The sequence below is a fragment of the Myotis lucifugus genome, unplaced genomic scaffold (genome assembly GCF_000147115.1).
Source record: "Myotis lucifugus unplaced genomic scaffold, Myoluc2.0 scaffold_0, whole genome shotgun sequence".
NCBI classification, from domain to species: Eukaryota; Metazoa; Chordata; class Mammalia; order Chiroptera; family Vespertilionidae; genus Myotis; species Myotis lucifugus.
In genome coordinates, this window is record NW_005871048.1 from 49,675,302 (window position 1) to 49,695,598 (window position 20,297).

The window sequence follows — 20,297 nt, forward strand, 5'->3', positions numbered from 1 at the left end:
GAGCAGGGTGGAGGAGTGAGGGCTCAGAAGGGTGGATTCCATGAGTTGCCCACTCAAGGAGGACTGTCCAGAATAGAATGGAGGGAGGAAGGGAAAAAGGGAGGAGTGCAGATGGAAATGCAGGGTGAGGAGGTGTGGGGGAGGGGGGCAGATCCAGGGCCTTTGCTTTAGGGAGGGTACTCTCAGGTGTTCCTAGGTGAAGGCAAAGAGCTGGCCGTGCAGGAGCAGCTGAAAACCCCTGGATGGCCCCATCTCAGTCCAGAGGACCCAGGGTGGGACCCCTTCCTGCTACAGCTGCAAAGGAGAGACAGCTAACAGGGTGGGTTAGCCACTGTGGACAAAGGTTCCTTGTGTGTGAGGAAGTGAGTTATCTCTTGGAGGCTGAGTGACAGGTGGGGGCTGGCAGGTGGGCTTGTGGGGAGAATGGTGCAGGCTGGGAGGTTGGCTGGCGGCGCTGGTTGTTCACTGTTAGGCCTCAATGTTGATAGTGTGATGGAATGTTCTAGAAGTCCCAGGGGGTTCTGAAAGCTTGATTAGGAGAAGTTGGTCTTCGATCTGGGGTTATAAGCAGTTTCTTTCAGAAGAGGGGAATAGACTTCCATTCATCTCTGGGACTTAGTTTCTCAGTTTTGGAAAAAACCACCAGACAGGCCCTTTAACTACTAAGGCAAGTCCCACATGGTTCTCCAGGAACCTTCTGGAATGCAGATGCTGGGAGCACAGGAGGTGCTGGCCTTGCTCAGTCCCTGTGGCTCCCTGCTCTTTTTCTCGTTTAAGCAGGTAAATGGAGAGAAAACTCTCTCCCACGGTCTAGATGAACTGAGGATGCAGGTGCCTGCTGACTGCTGTGGGGCTGGGGATTTGTGGTGTGTTAAATTGTTGAATTTTAACCTTATTTACAGAAAAGGAAGATGTTCTTCTTCATTTCTTTCTAATATTTATTTTTAGTTCTGCTTTTCATGGTTATTTTTATTCTAAGATTTTTTTTTCTCTACATGGCGACCCAATATTCTCACAACCATTTATCAGTCTCTCTCCCACGTGTGGCTCCACTTGGTACATGAGCAGAAGTATTTATAAAGCTATTTCTGGGTGTTCTATTTTATTCTATTGGTTTATTCGTTCCTGTGCTGGCCCCACACTGCGGTCACTTCTATCTTAGAAATAATCTGCCTTAGTAACCATAGGGTGCGTTCCTGTTGGCACTTCTTTTCATGAGTTGCCTCAGCGATTCACAGGACTTGTTATCCATCCAAATGATAGAATCAGTTTGTCTTGTCGCTAAAGGTTTTTACTGGAAGTTTTGTTTCAAGTTGCATTAAATGTGTAGATTGCTTTCGTAAGAATGTGTTGCTGGGTACCTGGAGTTTGGTGTAATCAACTGTGGAAAGACACAGACGGGGTGTGACTATCATCAAGGGAGAACTTTTACTCACAGCTCCCTACACACAAGAGACACATAGGGACATGGGGCCATAGGGCAGCAGTTCTCAACCTGTGGGTTGCGACCCCTTTAGGGGTTGAACGACCCTTTTACAGGGGTCGCCTAAGACCATCTGAAAACACATATATAATTACATATTTTTTTGTGATTAATCACTATGCTTTAATTATGTTCAATTTGTAACAATGAAATTGGGGGTCACCACAACATGAGGAACTGTATTAAAGGGTTACGGCATTAGGAAGGTTGAGAACCACTGCCATAGGGGGAAGAACCAGGAGAAAGCGGTCAGGGGGCAGAGAAAGCGAGGGAAAACCATGGGCAAAATCCTTTATTTGTGACTAGAGGCCTAGTGCACAAATTTTGTGCACTGGTAGGGTCCCTAGCAGCTGCCGGCTGCCAGCTGGGGCCTCCCTCCCTTCCCTTGGCTGGCCCTACCCCCTGGTCGAACTCCTGGATGAAATCCCTGTCCAGGGAACAATTTGCATACTACACTTTTATTATATAGGATTTCCACAAGAGGAAACAGGCCACGAAGGGTAAGCAGGCTTACATTTGGCTAGTTTGAATAATTTCAGTGAGAGGCTCAGGGTGTAGGGGCTGCCCCTGATTGTCTGGTATCTGCCCTGAGGTGATTAGGGCAGGGACATTGGTCTGGAGTTTGAGTGCCTGATTGAGGAGAGGGTTGGTTTGCATTTGAAAGGTGTGCTCCCAGGCAGGTAGCCCTGGGAGAGGCAATCGGTCGGCAAGGCTCCCAGATGTCAAAGCATTAGAAATACCGAAAATAAAACATGTTTCATACAGAGTACAGTGGGGCCTTGACTTACGAGTGTCCCAACTAATGAGTTTTTTGAGATACCAGCTGTCTCTCAGCCGATTTTTTGCATTGAGTTGATAGAGTAATTTGAGTTAACGAGCTCCTTCACGAATTAAACTTGTAAGTCAAGGCCCCACTGTATATGATACTTTGCCATTTTAAGCATTGTTTTTCACCAACATGGTTATTTTTTTCATTTATTTAAGTCTTCTTAAGTTCTTTAAGAGCATTTAAAATTTTTCTACATAAGAATTCCATATTTATTAGATTAATTCCTGGATATATTATAATTTTGTTGTGGTAAAATAAAGGAGTCTTACTGTTTGCTCATGGCTCGTACGGAGGAATACTACTGGTTGTGTTGATGTTGTTGAGGTTGTGTAAAGATAGACTGTGGGGGACCAGAGGCCATGGTGGATGTCCCTGTCCCAGGTGGCTGTCCCTGGCCCACACTGCTGTCTCTGCTCCAGGTGGATGCAGCCCCAGGTGGATGCAGCTGAATGAGGGACCCCAGCACCTGCAATGGACCAACCTCCCAGGTAAGCCACAGAATAATGAGAAACAGTAAGTCCTGTGCTTTTCAGTAGCTAAGTGTTGGCATATTTTGTTAAGCATCAATAGTATCTTCCAAAAGGCAGGTGTTTTAAATTTTGATGAGGTCCAATTTATCAATATCTTTCTTTCATGGGTCATGCTTCTGGTATCCTGTTTTAGAAGGACTTACCTACACCAAGGTCATTAAGATACTTTTAATAAATCAAAAACAATTTTAAACTTTAAAAAAAGATTTTCTTATTTCAGAAGTCTATGGTTTTAGCTTTAGCATTTAGGTCTATATTCCATTTTGAGTTAATGGTTGTGTATGGCATGAATTGCTGGTAGAGGCAGTGATTTACATTTTTTTCTATCTGGATATCCAACTGCTCCAGCTGCATTTGTTGAAGAAAATATCTTGCCCCATACAATTACCTTGACAACGTTGTCAAAAATCAAGTGATCATGTCTATGTGGGTCTGTTTCTGGACTTTGTATTGTGTTCCATTTACCTGCCCATCGACCTATGCCCATATCACACTGTCTCTATCACTGAAGCTTTATATTAGGTCTTGAAATTAGATAATGTAAGTCCTCCAACTTTGTTCCTCTTCATCAAAATTGTTTTGACTCTTTTAGATACTTTCATTTCCCATACAACTTTATAATTAATTTGTTAATATCCCCCAAAACATCTGCTGGGATTTTTAATGAGATTGTGTTGAATCTGTTGATCATTTGGAAAAATCAATGGCTTACCATTATTGAGTAATTCATGCTTGGTTATTTAGGTTGTCTTTAAATTTTCTCAGCAATCTATATATATAAAAGCCTAAGCAATTGAATGACCGGTCGACTGGTCACTGTGATGCACACTGACCACCAGGGGGAAGACGCTCAATGCAGGAGCTGCCCTCTGGTGGTCAGTGCGCTCCCACAGCCAACCTCCCTTGGCTGGCCAACCTCCCGTGGTCCCTCCCCCTGGCCAGCCAGCCCTAATTGGCCCCGATCAGGACTGGGCGAGACCGCCCTGATTGGCCCCGATCGCAGGCCAGGCCCAGGGACCCCACCCATGCATGAATTTGTGCACCGAGTCTCTAGTCTATATATAGAAAAGCCTAAGCAATGCAGGAGCTGCCCCCTGGTGGTCAGTGTACTGCCACAGTGGGAACACCACTCAGCCAGAAGCGGGGCTCACAGCTGGTGAGCGCAACTGTGGCGGCAAGAGCCTCTCCTGCCTCCGTGGCAGCGCTACCTAGCGGAAGCAGCAGCAGGCGCAGTGGGACTGGGATGAGCAGGAGCAGCACCCGGCCCCCCGGCTGGCTGCCGCTTCATGCACTGCTACATCCCTTGGGGGATATCAGATTACTGGTTTAGGCCTGATTCCCAACGGCGTCCCGGATTGAGAGAGGGGACAGGCCAGGCTGAGGAACCCCACCGGTGCACCGGGCCTCTAGTGTTTTATAATTTTCGCTTATAATTTATAAGTCTTATCTATGTCTAATTCTGTCCCTAAGTATTTTATGTTTTCATGTTCTAAATTGTAATTTTTAATTTCAACTTCCAGAAGTTTGTTGCTAGCACATACAGGCACAACCGAATGCTGTGTGTTTACTATCTATTCTGCAACCTTGCTAAGTTCACTCATTAGTTTGGGTAGCTTGTTTGTAGATTCTTTAGAATTTTCTCTGTTTGTAATCATGCTACCTGTGCATATAGCTTATTTTTCCAAGCTTGTGCCTTTCGTTGTCTTTCTCCTCTTTCATTTCACTGACATCCTCCACAGACTTGAGCAGAAGTGGTGAGAGGGCACCCCTAATCGTTAACAACCTTGGGGGAAAGTGTGAAGTCATGATGTTTGCTGCAGGTTTTCCATAGGTTTTCTCAATAAGGTTCGGGGCGTTCCCTTCCATTCCTTGTTTGTTGAGAGTTCTTGTCATTTTATAAAAAAAAAAATCTATCCTATAGTTTTTCTCCTTAATCTTATTAATATGTTGAATGAAATTGATGGATATTCTAATCTTAAACCAGCCCTGTTTTTCTGGATAAGTGCCCACATGCCTGGTATTAATTTACAAGCATGATATTTATTTTAGTTCTGCCTTTCATGGTTGTTTTTTAATCTATCATTTTAAAAATGAGTTGAGTTTTCAGTGTTATATCTAAAAAGGCCTTGCTTAAATCAAGGTCACAAATATTTTCTCCTGTTTTCTTCAAGAAGTTTTATAGTTTTAGATTTTGCATTCAGGTCTATAAGCTTTGTGAGCTAATTTTTATATGGAGTGAGGTATAGCTACAAGGCTTTTTTTTTTTTTTTTTTTTTTTTTTGCACATGGATATACAATTGTTCCTCCATTTGTTGTAAAGACTATTTTTTTCTCCATTGAATTACCTTTGCACCTTTGTCAAAACTCAACTGACCACATACACGTGCTTCTACTTCTGGAATGTCTATCCTGTCTTGTTGATCAGTTCATCAATGTTGATGTCAGTTCTACACCACCTTGTTTGCTGTCGCTTTGTAATGTGTCTTGAAATCAGGTGGCATTGCTTTAGTTTTCCAAACTAAACTCAGTTTTTCCTTTTTGAAAGGTGTTCCAGCTATTCCAGATCCTTCTCATTTTCCACTGGAATCTTAGAATCAGTTTGTGATTTTCCACACAAAAAAGTCTCTGCAGTTTTGATTGGGATTATGTTGACTCCATGCATCAATTTTTTAGAGAAATAACATCTTAACAATATTGAGTCTTTTGATTAACATTGCATGTCTCTGCATTTCTCTCAGCAATGTTTTATAGCTTTTAGTGTACAAATTTTATACATCTTCTGTCAGATGTATCACTATTTAATTTTTCAGTGCTACTGTACATGTACTTTTTTAAAAAGTTCATTTTTCATTGTTCATGGGTAGTATTAGAAATATGATTAATTATATATAGATTTTGTGTCCTGAAACCTTAGTAGATTCACTTGCAAGTTCTAGTAGCTTTCTCAGAGGTTCTGTATTTTCTAGGTAGAAAATCATGCTGTCTGCAAATAAAGACAATTTTAGGTTTTCCTTTTTGATCTGATGCCTTTTATTTCTTTTTCTTGACTGATTTTGTTGTAATGTACCCCACGAATCACAGGACGCCTCAAGAAATTGAATTAAAGAGTCACATTTATTGCAATCCGGGACTATGAGGGGCCATTCCCCAAATCTCATAGTAACAAGATGGTCGCAGCTCCAAGGTTATATAGGCAAAAAATCACAAAGGTATTGATTACATCTCAAGGTTTGGAATGAGGAACCTGGTTTGCAAAAAAGCAGTTTACAGAAGCAGAAACAGCATGTTATAAACACATTATCTAGAGCCCTTGGATAACCTGGGTTAAACTTAGGCATGTTACCTAAATTACAGTTTTGGGTCTAGAGCCCTCTGACCTTGGGATAACTGTGCTATCCTTCCCAGGTGAAGGAAAAATGTGCTTTCTAAGACCAGTATGACCACTACAAATGGGATTTCACATTACAATCAATAGGGTATTTAATCGAATGGGATGATTTATATAATTCAGAAAATCAAAATAACCTGTCTATTGTTAAAGCAAATAGGTACATAAGCCAAACAACAGGGTTAAAGGTAAACTATAGTTTCTATCTGAGATGATTGCTACCATACTTCAATTTTATTGATGAGAATCTTGAGGAAGTTTTCGAACAGAAGTTGTGAGTGGGCATCCCATCTTCCTGCCTGGGTGTGATGTATTACCCTGTTACATTGCTGTATTCTGTCTGCAAACATTTTAAAGGATATTTGCATCTATATTCATAAGGGATAGTGCTTGACTGGTTTGGGTATCAGAGCAAGGTTAGCCTTCTAGAATGACCTGGGGGTTATTCTCTCGTCCTGACGTTTCTGGAAGAGCTTTTGTACAACTGGCATTATTTCTTCTTTAAACATTGGTAGAATTTCCCATGAAGCCATCTGGGTGTGCAGCAGTAGTCTTCTTTCTAGGGGGAGTTTTGTTTTTTTTAACTTAAATTCAATTTCTGTAATAGATTTAAGGTGATGTCTGTGGGTCTCCGGCCTCCCTCTCCCTTCTCTTATAAGGGCATCAGCCATGGGCTGTAAGGCTCTCATCTCCAGGTCTTACCTAATCACCTCTGCAAATAAGGTCACCCTCACAGGAACCAGCGGTCAGGACTTGGGCCTTGACTCAGTGGTGGCCTTGTGGGAAGCTCAGCTGCTCAGATCCCTGGCTGCCCACCATCTTCGGAGGCTCCGAGGAGGGGTGTCCGGGCTGCAGTGTTCCCAGTGAGCCACGGGAACAGGGACTGCCCTGTCTGTGACTCCCCAAGTCCCTCCGCACTTCAGGGAACAATTGCCAATGTGGGCAACAGGGGATCATGTGGGTGATGTGTTTCTAAGGAAAAACAAAATTGAGGAGCTGTGCATATACCACCCCCTCCACATTCTTATTCAACTCACCGCTGATGCAATTTGGAGAAAAGAAAGAAAATATTACCTATTTTGGGACTTAAACACGTCAAAATACCATGTTGATAAATGTCAGCCAGTTGAAAATTATTACATAGGAGTGACAGTTGGCAGGTTTTATGTAGCACACAGTAAAGAAAGTGATTTTCTGTGTGCTCAGCTTAGTTTTAAGTTGAAACTCAAATAAAGAAACACAAATAAAATACTGTTTTTATACCCTGAGGAATTTACATGACATGGTTCCTTAAAAGAAAGAAAATGTGGGTATCTCCGTGTTTCGTAAGTTGTCCCGGCTGGAGCTCATGTGACCTGTCTGTGGGCACAGGCTGCGCAGGGCGCGGATGAGGTCAGCCTCTTTGTCAGGGTCCCTGCCTGGGCTGCGGGGCACCCGGGGTCGCCCCAGAGAGATCAGGTTGCTCTTAGGGCCTTTCCTCCTTCCCACACCTGGTGGAGTGAGGACTCCACCCATTAAGTCCCCAGTAGAGGAATCGGGTTCTATGTAGCATCCAGACACTTCACAGCGATGCCCTCTGTAGACGGGCTGTACAGCATCATCCTGTGCGTGGTTAGGTGACCCCCCAGGACAGGCTGTGCCCTGGCACCCTGTGGCAGATCCAGAGCACCTAGAGGCTGCAGTGCTGTAGTCACGGGCCCAGAAAAGATGCCTGCCTGCACCTGAAAAGCCCAGCGGCCACCTTGCGTGGAGAACTCGCCTTGCTCTGCTCCTCCCAGGGCTCCAACGCCTTTCTCCTCAGCCTCCCAGATGCCACAGAAACCTCGCTTCCCTCCTGCTCACCCTCCTCCGTCTTGGCCAGTGGTTCTTCCCCACCTTGTTCGCCCCTGAACACACCTTCTCCAGGGCTTCCGTGGCCCTCCTCTGTCCCCTCCCCCCTTTCCTCCTCCCTCACTATTTTTGCTGAAGCCATTTTATAGACAGGAAAATTGAGGCACAAGAGACTGTGCCAAGATTGCAGCTAGGGCCAGTGAAGGCTGTAGCCTCGTTTCCAGAAGTCTTTCTTTTTGCTCAGGGTCTGGATTCCCTGGGCCGTTGCCCATGGTCATTATTTCTGCAGGTGGCCTTCCAGAGAGAGGCCCTGGTTTTACAACCCTTGGATTCCAGATAAAATCATTTTCTTCAAATACACAATATTTGGCATCAAATAAGAATATAAATACTTGACATTATTTTATATTTTATTTGTAAATTTCAACTCTTATTCAACATGCAGGTCAGCATTTAAAACATGAGGTAGTGACGTCAACAGCACAGCCAGCAGTCTGAAGCCGCCATGAAAACACAGGGTTAAAGGGCTACGAGTGATTTAAAAATGCATCATCCGCACAGGGTCTCCCTCAGCTGTGTCATCTGTTTTATTTTCCTTGACATAAGAAAAAAAACACCACAATCCTCTTTCCTATGGGCCTTTATGCAAACTAAAAATATTTTTGAAATTCAGAGGCATGGAAACAATTTTTTGGTGTTTGAGTACAACTTTCTTCACACATTGGATTTGCAGAACAAATGTTTGCATGTAATTTTGCTTCTTAAATGTCAAAAAAGCACAAATATGAAAACGATTATTCTCAAAGGAGTGATCTTTTATGAAAAAAATGCGTATAGTAATTCTTTCCAGTTGGTTTTGAGAAGTAATGTGTGGAATTATATTTGCAAAGTTGCAAAGACAGAGATCTCATTTTGTGGCAGGAGGGAGAATTCTTGCAGGCACGATTCACTGTGAGGAAGGAGCACTGGCCTGGCCAACAGTGATTATATTCTGGCTGCAAATGGCCATGTGATTATATTCTGACAGCTAGCTGTGGTCATGTGATTATATCCTGGCAGCAAATGGAACACAAGCACAAGATGGAATTAATGGGAAGTGCCCTTAAGGGGAGGGTCCCTGCCTGATGGCTGGAAGGTGAATGTAATGGCTGGAGCTACAGCATTCATTTTGGGCTATGAGATAACCTTGGGTATGTAAGTCATGCCAACAGAACAACCAGAGAGTAGGAGCCTGAGTATGAGCCCATGGAGGATGCTCCCAGGCCTGGATGACTACCTTTAACCTTCATGAATGTGAAGAAGTAAATGTCTATCTTGTTTAAGTTGTTATCATATTGGATTTTTCTGTTCCTACTTGCAAGTTAACTTAATCCTAATGAATATACATACCACTGATATGCTTGGACTGAAAAAGCAAAGCTGGGGTGATGTATTGATTTTTGCATATTGAAACTGATTTAGAAAGCCCTTTTAAATTCCTCTGAGCATGCCTGTCTGCTGCTTCCTCTTCAAACCCAGGTTGTTTCTCAGCCCAATTTCTACAGGACCTTTTGGCCTGGCTCCCTTTACCCCTTCCCACACCATGTCACTCCCCCAAACCCACCCTGTGCTCCCTTCAGGAGGGTCTCCCCAGTCCTCGGTGGTCTGTCACCTCCTGAGCCTCCTTGTTTGTCTCCTCAGTGGGCCTGGGGCCCAGCAGAGCTCTGGAGTATGGTAGGAGATCAGGATCAAGGTGCCACCTTTGCTATAAAGTCCTGAGACATTTTGATTGTATAATATTCATTGTCTGTAAAGAGAAAGAGAATCAACTCATTTGGAGAACCAAAAAGTTTATTCTAGAAGGATACCTATATATAAAAGCCTACTCGACCGTCCACCGTTCGACTGTTAACTATGATGCTTACTGACCACCAGGGGGCAGACACTCCGACCAGGAGGTTAGCTTCCTGCTGGGGTCTGGCTGACTGGGACTGGGCTAGATGGGCCAGACATGCCCTGTAGCCCTCCCATGATCCCTCCCTGACTGGCCAACCTTTCTTGTCCCTCCCTGGCCCTGATCGTGCACCGGTGGGGTCCCTTGGCCTGGCCTGCACCCTCTCGCAATCCGGACCCCTCGGGGGATGTCAGAGAGCTGGCTTCGGCTTGATCCCCGCAGGCTAGGTGAGGGACTCCACTGGTGCACGATTCTATGCACTGGGCCTCTAGTAGTGACATAAATCTTCATATTCATTATCTAACCCTTAGTATGTCCTAAGCTCTGGCTGGGATGGGAGGACTTAGGGTGACAGGTGGGCTCTGCTCCCAGCTGGAGGTTAACACTGACATTGACACAGTTGGGCCCCTAGGAGTGTGTGGGAAAGGAGGTACTGGGGAAGGTGGAGGAGCTCTTAGGAAGAGAGAAATAACTCCTCCTGGGAAGATCAGGCAGGTCCCGGAGGAGGCGGCATTTGAGAAGTTCTGGGAAGAGGCCCAGGAAAAAACTAGTGAGTGAGGAGGTGGAAATATACATCATCGACGTCATTTATTGGAGGCTTGTCTTGTAAAGTCCCAGAGCTAGAATCTTACCTGTGAAGGTGGGATCAGTCTGTGAGCCTGCTCCCTCCCCCTCCTTCCTCTCTGGGGACATGACTGCTATTGACTGGCTCCTTGGCAAGGCCTCTCACCCATCCCCAGAGATGAATGGGTGCAGCAGGTGTGGATGGGATTGGCAGGAGAGCCACAAGCACCCCTAAGTGTGCTGCTCACAGCCACACCTGTATGCCCACCTGTACCTGAATGCCCACTGCACCTGCACACACACCTGCCCCTGTATATACACCTGCACCTGAATCCACACATGCAAATACATACCTGTGCACACACCTGCTCCTCCACACACTCCTGCACATTCACCCTCACCTGCATGACTACCTTCCCCTGCACACACACCTGCCCTCTTCACCTCACATGTGCACTGACGCCCCACCTGCACAGCCAGGTAGGGTTGCTTTGTACCAGTTCTGGCTTCAGCAAACAGGAAGTCACCCTGAGTGGGAAGCACTTGGTCTCTGCTAACAGATGCCGAGAACCCCCTGACCTGCCCCTCCACTTCAAGATGTTTGAACCCCCTGACCTGCCCCTCCACTCCAGGATGTTTGTCATAGAGGTCCTTGCACATATTTTCAGTACTTGAATTGATGAGGCCAGGAACTCTTACTGGCTTGGAGGCCTTTTATAACCCACTTAAGTTTAAAGATTCAATAAAGAGGGTGTGTCTCATAAAACAAGGAACAGGAAAGTAGCATTTGTGTTTTGGGAAGGACTTTTTGAATGTAACTGGGAGTGCAGTCCTGGACTCTTGGAAGTGTGTTTAGCATGTGTTTCACTTCATCATGTTTTTCTTTTTAATATTTTTATTGATTTCAGAGAGGAAGGAAGAGGGAGAGAGAGATAGAAACATCAATGATGAGAGAGAATCACTGATCGACTGCCTCCTGCATGCCCCCTACTGGGGATCAAGCCCGAAACCCGAGCATGTGCCCTTGGCCGGAACCTTCCAGTCTACAGTCCAATGCTCTATCCACTGAGCCAAACCAGCTAGGGCTTCATCATATTTTTAGAATGATCCCCATTTAGGACACGCACTGGTAACCCAAATGAACCTAATGTCTTTGGCAGTGGTGTTCTTCCTGAGTGGAAGCACTTGGTCTCCGCTAACAGATGCTGAGAACCCCCTGATCTGCCCCCCCCCCCACTTCAGGATGTTTGTCATAGAGGTCTGACATATACACTGACATACCATTCCATTGTGCCAGCCCCTTCCTATATGGCCAATACTCTCGTTTCTGCCTGGCTGAGTAAAACTTTATGCAGACAAGGCTATTTTCTGCCATTCTCCTTTCCTCTGTGCTTGGAATTAGAGGATTCTCCTAGAAATCCATTTGTAGCAACAGTGATCCGATGCTGGGATGAGCTGACGCCAGACACGGGTCTTTTTTAATCCCTGGAGTTATACTTCATGACATGGAGAGGCGATGGAGAAGGGTTAGAGCACGGGCCCTGTGTGACCTTGGGGTGACAGCTTGTCTCTGCCTCAAGCTCTGTCCTCACCTGTGATATGGACGAGATAGAACCTGCTCGTGGTTTTTGTGAGGCTCAGAGTGCGTGCAGGGAAGCGGGGAGCAGAGCGCAGCCCGCAGCCAGTGCTCGCTGAGCCGCTGTCTGTCAGGTGCCTGGCCATCGCCCTCCAGGACAGCAGTCCTTTCACGAACACGGGGGATTGGGTGAACAGGAGCACAGCCCAAATTCTCAGTTCAGCAGAGTTGATGTGGCCGGGTAAACACGAAGATGGACTCTTATCAAGATCAGGGAATTAGTCGCCTTTCCTTGAGAGGTGGGTCCCGGATTGCAGGTGGGGTTTTGTAGAAAGCCGGGTGTGATTTCAGCCACTGACCATATCACTGGGGAAAAGCATTGTCAATTCAGCAAATCTCAGGAAAACTCCGAGTTTGAGTGTTTCCAGTTCCTAGAGGAAAAGTTGGAATATTCCGTGTTGGGCAATTCACCACCTTCTCTTTGAACACATGGTTTCTTACACACTCAAGATGGGTACGTGGGCTCAGCTTTCCGAGGTGCCCTCCATTCTTCATCGTAACAGTGTGAGCTCGTTACTACATCCCATACACATATTTCTCTGGATCTGCGTCCCTAGCCCATGTGCACAGGGACGTAATTTAAAAGTGTAATATGCCCGGCCAGTATGGCTCAGTGGTTGAGTGTCAACCCATGCACCAAGAGGTTGCCCATTTGATTCCTGGTCAGGGCACATGCCCAGGGTGTGGGCTTGATACCCAGTGGGGGCCATGCAGGAGGCAGCCGATTGGTGTTTCTCTCTTATCATCGATGTTTCTATGTCTCCCTCTCCCTTCCTCTCTCCCTCTAAAAAAAAAAAAAAAATCAATAAAATATATTTAAAATAAAATAAGAAAAAGAAATAAAAATAAAATGTCTCCCCTTTTTTTAAAAAAAGTATACATATCACACAGAAAAGGATCAGAGATCCAAGGCTGTCCCCGTGGCCCCTCCCCCAGGGCTGCCTGAGGTTGGTGGGGGAGGAAGGGGGGAGGGGTTGGGGAGAAAGGCATGAGGACCTGGCACCATCATGTGGGGTGGGGGCCGGGGGGGAACGTTGAACAAGTTCTTTCCACTTCTGAGCCTGGGATATCTCATCTACAAAGAGGGGTTTATGATACAACCCATCTCTAAGGTTTGCAAATAGCATTTGCTGTGGAACCTTAGCATAAGCTGGCCCATAGGAAGCTCTTAAACATAGCTGTCAGTGTTAACATGAAAAGCATGAGCCACTGTCTCTCACCTAAATATTAAATCCTGGTATTTCTCACTCACTGCGCCAGCTGAATGAACAGACTTCTTCACCTTCTTCCAATAGGTGTAAAATCATGGCCTTTTATTTTTTTTTCGGTTTGGGGGTCTGCTGGGTGTTCATGACGGGTGGATCCACGTCCTCACCTTACCTCTCAGGAACCACGTGGGCTGATGTCCTGTGGTCTTTTAAAAATTGTTATTATTATTCTAAATCAGAGTGTGTTTTCACAGTTGGTTTCATGTCTTAAAGGTGCCGCTTAATTTTATGAGAAAACATGAACTCACACCTTTGGCGGTCACAGCCCTGCTGTGCTCTGTGGAACGTTAAAGGCGCCCAGGCACTGCAGGAAACCCAGTTCAAAACCTGAATCCTAATCCTGTCCCTTACTCACCAGAGTCCTGTGGGAGCGGCTGCCTCCAGATCTTGTTTCTCCTTTGATCACTGTCCAAAGAGATGTATGGAGAAAATAACGAAGTAAACGGTCCAGCCCCTAGGCTTGGCCTGAGTCCCGAGGAAGTCAGCTGGGCTGGACGGCTCGTGAGCCTCTGCTACAGACCAGAGTGACCCGGCTCGCCTATAAAGAGCCAAGTGACACGAACTCAAACGCCAAGAGGCAATAGATCTAAGGAATCTGTCTTTTCATTGTTATAAAAAAACAAACACCTGGGAAAATGCTGCACACAATGAAACAATATACTTTGAGGGGAACTCATAAAGTCTTTACGATGTTGCATTTTGTGCTATAGGGTTCCTGTGATTTATAAAGTGTCTCCAATAAACTGATGTGAGGGCCATTTCCTCCTTCCAGGCGCCCAGCACAGCCTTCCCCTGGGGCCCTCGTTGGTTGCAGGGGACCCCCTCCCACCCGATGAGAGTCACAGAGGGTTCCTGCAGGGCCCCAACAGGAGGGACAGAGACGAGAGCCCTGGCTCTGAATCAGCACGGCTAAGCACACAGGAGCACTGGGGGCCCCTGAGTGTGCTCCCCACAGCTACTTCTGCAGCCATGGTTGTACTTAACAGGTGGGGACTGTGAAACTGGGGTTCCCTGTATAGAAACCCACACTGGGAAATGGATGGATCCCCCCTAAAAGGTGTCGAGTACATTTCCATTTCCGTGATATAAAGCAGGTATTTGCTCGTTCTACTATCTGGCCAATTACATTTACAGGGTTAGGGCCAAGGAAATGCAAACACTACCTTGAGGAGACGCACCCCCACCCCTGAGCTGGCAGCATGAGAGGGTCGGCCAGGCCACCTGTCAGGAGACCGCAGTGATGCTCAGAGGAGATGAGAGCAGCCCCTGGGGAGGCAGGGCGCAAATATCCAATAAACGACACACACACGCCTTGTGATCTAGGAATTACACTCCTTGGAACCTGTCCCAGAGGAGTCTCACGCATGAGAAGAATCTTTATTTGGAACTGTGAGAGACTGGCAGTGCCCCTCCCGGAGGGAAGTGACCAGTCCAGTCTGCAAGGTCCTGTGTGGAGCACTGAGCAGGCCCTGCAAGTGGCCACCAGGATCTGTCGTCTCCCGGCACAGCCTCTGCGCCGCTGCAGAACGGGGTTTTTAAGAAGCACTGGGTCATCACGAGACCAGAGGCGAGTGGCACAGAGGGCGAGGGGCATTCTGAGGCAGCACTTGGACCGTCACTCAGGATCTCTCCATGAGACAGAGTAGGTTTCCACGAGTGTGATGGCAGGTGCTGAAACCCCATTCGAACGTCGAGGCAGCATGGCTGAGAGTGGGGACAAAGTCGGCCGCAGAGGGGACAGTGTGAGGGGACGATGTCCAGTGGGGCCAGGGTGGCTGAGGGTCTGCTTAGACAGTGGTCAGCAAACCGCGGTTCGGCAAACCGTGGCTCGCGAGCCACATGCGGCTCTTTGGCCCCTTGAGTGTGGCTCTTCCACAAAATACCGACTTCTGCGCATGGGCCACGAAGTTTCAATCACACTGTAGGTGCGTGCCCGCACGTGGTATTTTGTGGAAGAGCCACAGTCAAGGGGCCAAAGAGCTGCATGTGGCTCATGAGCCTCGGTTTGCCGACCACAGGCTTAGGAGAGCAACCTGAGGCAGGAACCAGACTGAGGAGTGGGCGCGAGGCTAAGAACAATTTCAGCTGCTGCTTTAATCATGACTGTAAATTTAATGTAACTTGATAATGAAGCTCTGGTGTTTATATTTTTTACTTCAATCTCAGTTTTTCCGTTTCACTTTATGTTTGAGAGTAGCACGGCGGTCTGAATAGTAAGTTCTCTCACTGCTAGCAGCATTCACAGCACTCTGGTCTGACATGCGGCCCGGCAGCCAAGCCCTTTCGCTTTCAGATGGAATGAGGAGGGCCGCGCCTCGTTTGCCCGGCCGGGCGTCTGGTGGCGTCAGCACTTGCCAGACCGCCTTTCATGGGCTTCTGCTGTCAGCAGAACAATTGTTTCTGGCTGACGCTTGGCACAGGCAGTCCTCAGCCAAGTGTGTTTTTGAAGGGTAGGGTTTGATCTCCATTCATTCGGCTTTGTTGAAGGAGAGTGAGAAAAAGGAATTCGCCCCAGCTTCTGATTCTGTCATTTTTATTTTCAGTCCAAATGCCGTAACCACGGCTGGCATTGAGCTTTCAGCACGACCCGGCATCTTGGCTACGTTGGAAAAAGCACGCCTCACTCCCACCAGTCAGAGTTTTATGAACGGCTGCCCCACTTTCCCGCCGGGGCTGTGCTGTGCTGTGCTGTTGACCCAACACGACACACAGGTCCCTCTGTGTCCCACTGGACACTGGCCAGGCATCCTCGGTCTACGGAGCGAGATCACTCAGCCCTGGAAATCTCAGGGCAACAAAAAGCCTCTGTTCATTCATGACTTTGAATAGAAAGGGTCTGGCCGGCCACACTGCGGGGGCCGGAATCCCAGATGGGCGCCCGGACAGCTCTTCCGTCTGCCAGCCCATCAGGTGGGAGAGGCAGTGGCGCCCCATCCTGGCTCAGTGGGTGAACCCAGAGGAAACCCGCCCCATGAATCTCTCAGGCCACGTCAGACGGTCACTGGACCTTCACAGCCCTCTTTGTCGTCACTGTCCAAAGTGCACGGAGCCCATTTTTAGTTTTTGGGGCATGGGCACTGGCTGAAGTCAGCACTGCCTGTGTCGGTGAGAGGGCACCACACGGCCAGCACCAGGAAGGAGACGTGCGCTGGTGCAGATGTTGTGAGGCTGCTGTGGTCAGTCCCCATCCACAGGCTCTGAAACCTGAGTTGTTTGGCTCCCTGGAAGGGAGGGGGGCTGATCCCCTGACATCTGGTGCCCGAGGGGAGGCTCTGGTGGGCTCGGGAGTTGAGCCAACATAGCCAGAGAGGCTGCTCTGCCCATGATGTCAAGGTGGCACTTGGTATGTGAGGCCCTAAATGCAGGGGTCTTGCCAGCCATGGTGCAATTTTTAAAGTTGGCTTGTTGTTCAGCCCGGCTGGCGTGGCTCAGTGGCTTAGCATCCACCTATGAACCAGGAGGTCACAGTTCCATTCCCGGTCAGGGCACATGCCCAGGTTGTGGGCTCAATCTCCAGTGGGGGGTGTGCAGGAGGCAGCCGATCAATGATTCTCTCTCATCATTGATGTTTCTATCTCTTTCTCCCTCTCCCTTCCTCTCTAAAATCAGTAAAAAAAAAAAAACACCAAAAAACAAACAAAAAAACAACAACACTATATATATATAAAGCTGGCTTGTTGTTCAAATAAATGCACCCCCATTCTTGTTAAGTGGCGGTGCTCACTCCCAGTGCCCGGTAGCTGTGGGCCATTCTCAGAAACCAGGGAGCAGAAAGAGGGAGAGGGCACAGTGCCCAGCTTCACACTTCCCTGCACAGCCCTCAAAGCCACGCCTGGCCCAGGCCCCGAGGGGCAGAAACCGGGCTGACATAGCAGCTGCAAGTCAGCTCCGGAGCAGGAGCAGGGAGCTCTGTCCCCCTGGGCATCCGCTTAGCTGGCCTGCGGGAACAGGAAACTCCCCATGGTGCTCCACCCCAGCAGACCCCCATTCCTCTCCTCTCTCCGGCCAAGATTTCAGGGTGTGCTTTACACTTTCATGCCTCTGGCCCAGAGAGCTTGTCCCCAGGGACACGGTGTACAGAGGGTTGTTGTAATGACTCCCCCACATCTCTCCGTATCGACTCCTTTGCTCCCGTCCCTGACTCCTGAGGAGACTGCTCCTGGACACGTAGAGAGGGCAGTGCTGAAAAAACAGGGTGCGTGTGGGCGGCTGGGCTGTGAGTGCCACGGCAGGGAGAGAGGGCACCATCCCAGAGGACACCCCCTCCCACGCGGGCTGAAGGCTCACTGTGCCACAGGAGGGGGCGTGCCCTGAACCCCAAATGCCTAGGGAGGGAGGTGCTGCTCAGGTTGGCTTTCAGGCGTGTTTACATTCCCACACACTTCAGTGGATGTCCAGGAAGCAGGTTGTGTTTTGAACTTGCCAGTAAGAGTCAGGTAAAGGGCGAGAGATTTTGGAGGCAGGTGACTGATCAGGGTCCGTGTGCCAAACAGAAATTCTGCAGACCCAGCCACGCGTGCTGTGGGTGCGGGGCAGGCGGGGCCAGGAGGCTGGCCTGGGTCTGGTCACTGCGTGCCCTGGATCGAGATGGGGCACTCAGCCCCTCAGCTTCCTCCTCGGTGTCGTGATGAGTTCGGTTCCGCCACCCCAACGCTCTGATGAATTTTAACCATGTTTTCCAACGCGACTGGAAACACAGGTTTGTCCACTGCTCACGCTGAAGACAGCACCCGGAGTCCTGTGTAACTTGGCCCTGGAACGCACTGGGGCGGTGGTGTGGTTGATGATAAACCCAGTCCCCACCGGCCCATGCTGAGCCTGCTGCAGGGCAGCCTGCTGAGGGTGCACGTCACTCCAAGACGCCTCAGGATAGAACGATTTTCAATAGTGAGACATTAATTTGGAAGCTGACTTTCCTATTAAAACAAGGGTTATTCAACCTTGTAGTAATGATTCCTTAGTTTTAACGTTTCTTTTTTTAATCGAAGGCTGCTCTTTATGTATCTCACCATGTCTGGTTGGCAGGCGTCCCCCGTGGTGCATGGACAGCAGGCTTGCCCAGTATTTGCCTTTCTGAACAATTTCTAGTGGTTTTGATGACACATGGTCGGGGCGGGGCAGGGCCTTGGGTTCTCGGCAGGCCTGACATCACAGAGAGAGCAGGACTCGGTGCCTGCAGTGTAGACAGTGGTCCTGTCCTCAGCTGGGCCATGTGGGGAGGGGAGGCTGGTGTTGTCCCTGTGGGCAGGGCCCTGGAGCAGAGAGGGTGTGAGCGATGCTGGGGAGGGTTCCTGTGGCAGGTGCCTCTCCCAACCGGGGCAGGCTGACGTTGGCAGGACCCGTCCACATCAGGCCTCCTTGTCCATCTCCGAATCCAGCTGTGCCAATATTTACCAAGCCGTCGAGTCCCGGCTTCCTTCCTGAAAACGTCTCTGAGGGGCTCACCTCTTGAGAGCAGGTAAGCATCACCCTCACCTTCCGTGTCCTTGATCTGTAAACACCACCGAGCTTCCCATAAGCCCTTGAGTTTTCCACAAAATAACACTTGTGCTAGCTACAACCCTCCTGCCCTTATTGTCATTCTTCTCACAGTTGCGACTCTGCGCGTGGAGAATACTGGGCAGGCCTAGGCCCATCAGGTAGGAGGAGGCTAGCCCAGAGCCAAAAAGGTGAACCTGGCAGCACCTACACTGTCCCATGGCAGGTGTTACGGGAAAGTGTGGTGTCAGTCCATCAGCCGAGGGTTTACACCGAACTACGCAAACCAACGACCCTGGCTGTGTTTTCTTAATGGAATGAAGCACATTAATTGAGGGTCACGTCACTGCAAGGAGGCAGGCAGGGTCTGGGTGACTTAGGGCCCTTGAACTCAGGTAGCAGAAGATGTCTGGACTGCAGGCCATCCAGCTGGACGGATCATTTCAGTTCCAAGTTGTAACCCAGGTGTGGCCCCAGTCGAGCAAGCTGCAGTGTGGTCCTGGGAACAGGTGTCCATGGAGGCATCCCTCACCAGCTGCTGGTTGGAGGAGGAGTTGAGGGGGCATGAGAGCCCCCTATTAATATCCTGGATGGATGTGTTGTAAATGCACATCCTCGTGGAGTCATTGTTTTCCTGCAAAACAATGGCAGTGCCCACTGTTTCCATTGCTCAGGAAGAGCTAAGCATCTCCAGAAACCCTCCGGACGCTGTCTCAGGAGTGACCGATGGCCAGTGGGCAGTGATGGATGCCCGGAACCTCTGCAGCAGCCACCTGGACAACCCTGACCATCACTCATGCCAGTTCCGGGCCATCCAGCGGTCTCCCAGGGTGGCTGTTTTCAGTGATGGTTCAACGTGGGATATTTCAAGGATAATAGAGGGAAGATGGGGAGGCTTCCCGAGGATTGGAGGAGCCAGTATCTACATTTTAAAATTTAATTCAAAGTGGCTAAACAAATGCACACTTCTACGCACCCATCACGAGGGAGAGTCCAAAGCAGGAAGAATCTGCTTCAGCTGCAGTGGACAGAAACCCAAAGAGCAGGGCCTTCCATTAAAAACAAAATCCAGGTGGTTGGTCCTGGCGTGGCTGCTGTGGTGGCTCATAGTCAGGCAGAAACTGACCCCTACATTTGTGGCTCTGCCATCCTCAACCAGGGGGTCCACTCTGCATGCAAGGCCCGGAGACACAAAAAGGCCATGCATTTAAAGAAATCATAATAAAATAAATGCAAACACTAAAAATATATGATGTAGAGACTACAGATGAGGACTCATTTTGAAAGATTAGCTATTTCTGTCCACGGTTTTCTTCTGTCTCTGGGGTGCCCTGGGGTAGAACCTCAGCATTTGCAGG

General features: G+C 48.4%; 1 long non-coding RNA gene across 2 annotated transcripts in view; it reads left to right on the top strand.

The window, feature by feature from the left end:
- The window catches only part of LOC111825517, a 17,608-nt gene extending 3,435 nt beyond the window's left edge, over positions 1 to 14,173 (top strand). The window contains exons 2-3 of one of the 2 annotated variants that reach the window (XR_002828708.1): positions 2,732 to 2,800; positions 13,820 to 14,173. This is a non-coding gene — a long non-coding RNA (uncharacterized LOC111825517). Of the gene's footprint in view, positions 1 to 2,731; positions 2,801 to 5,387; positions 5,742 to 13,819 lie in introns of those variants that run through there. The other variant, XR_002828717.1, reaches the window with a different exon arrangement.
- The last annotated feature ends 6,124 nt before the right edge of the window (positions 14,174 to 20,297 follow it).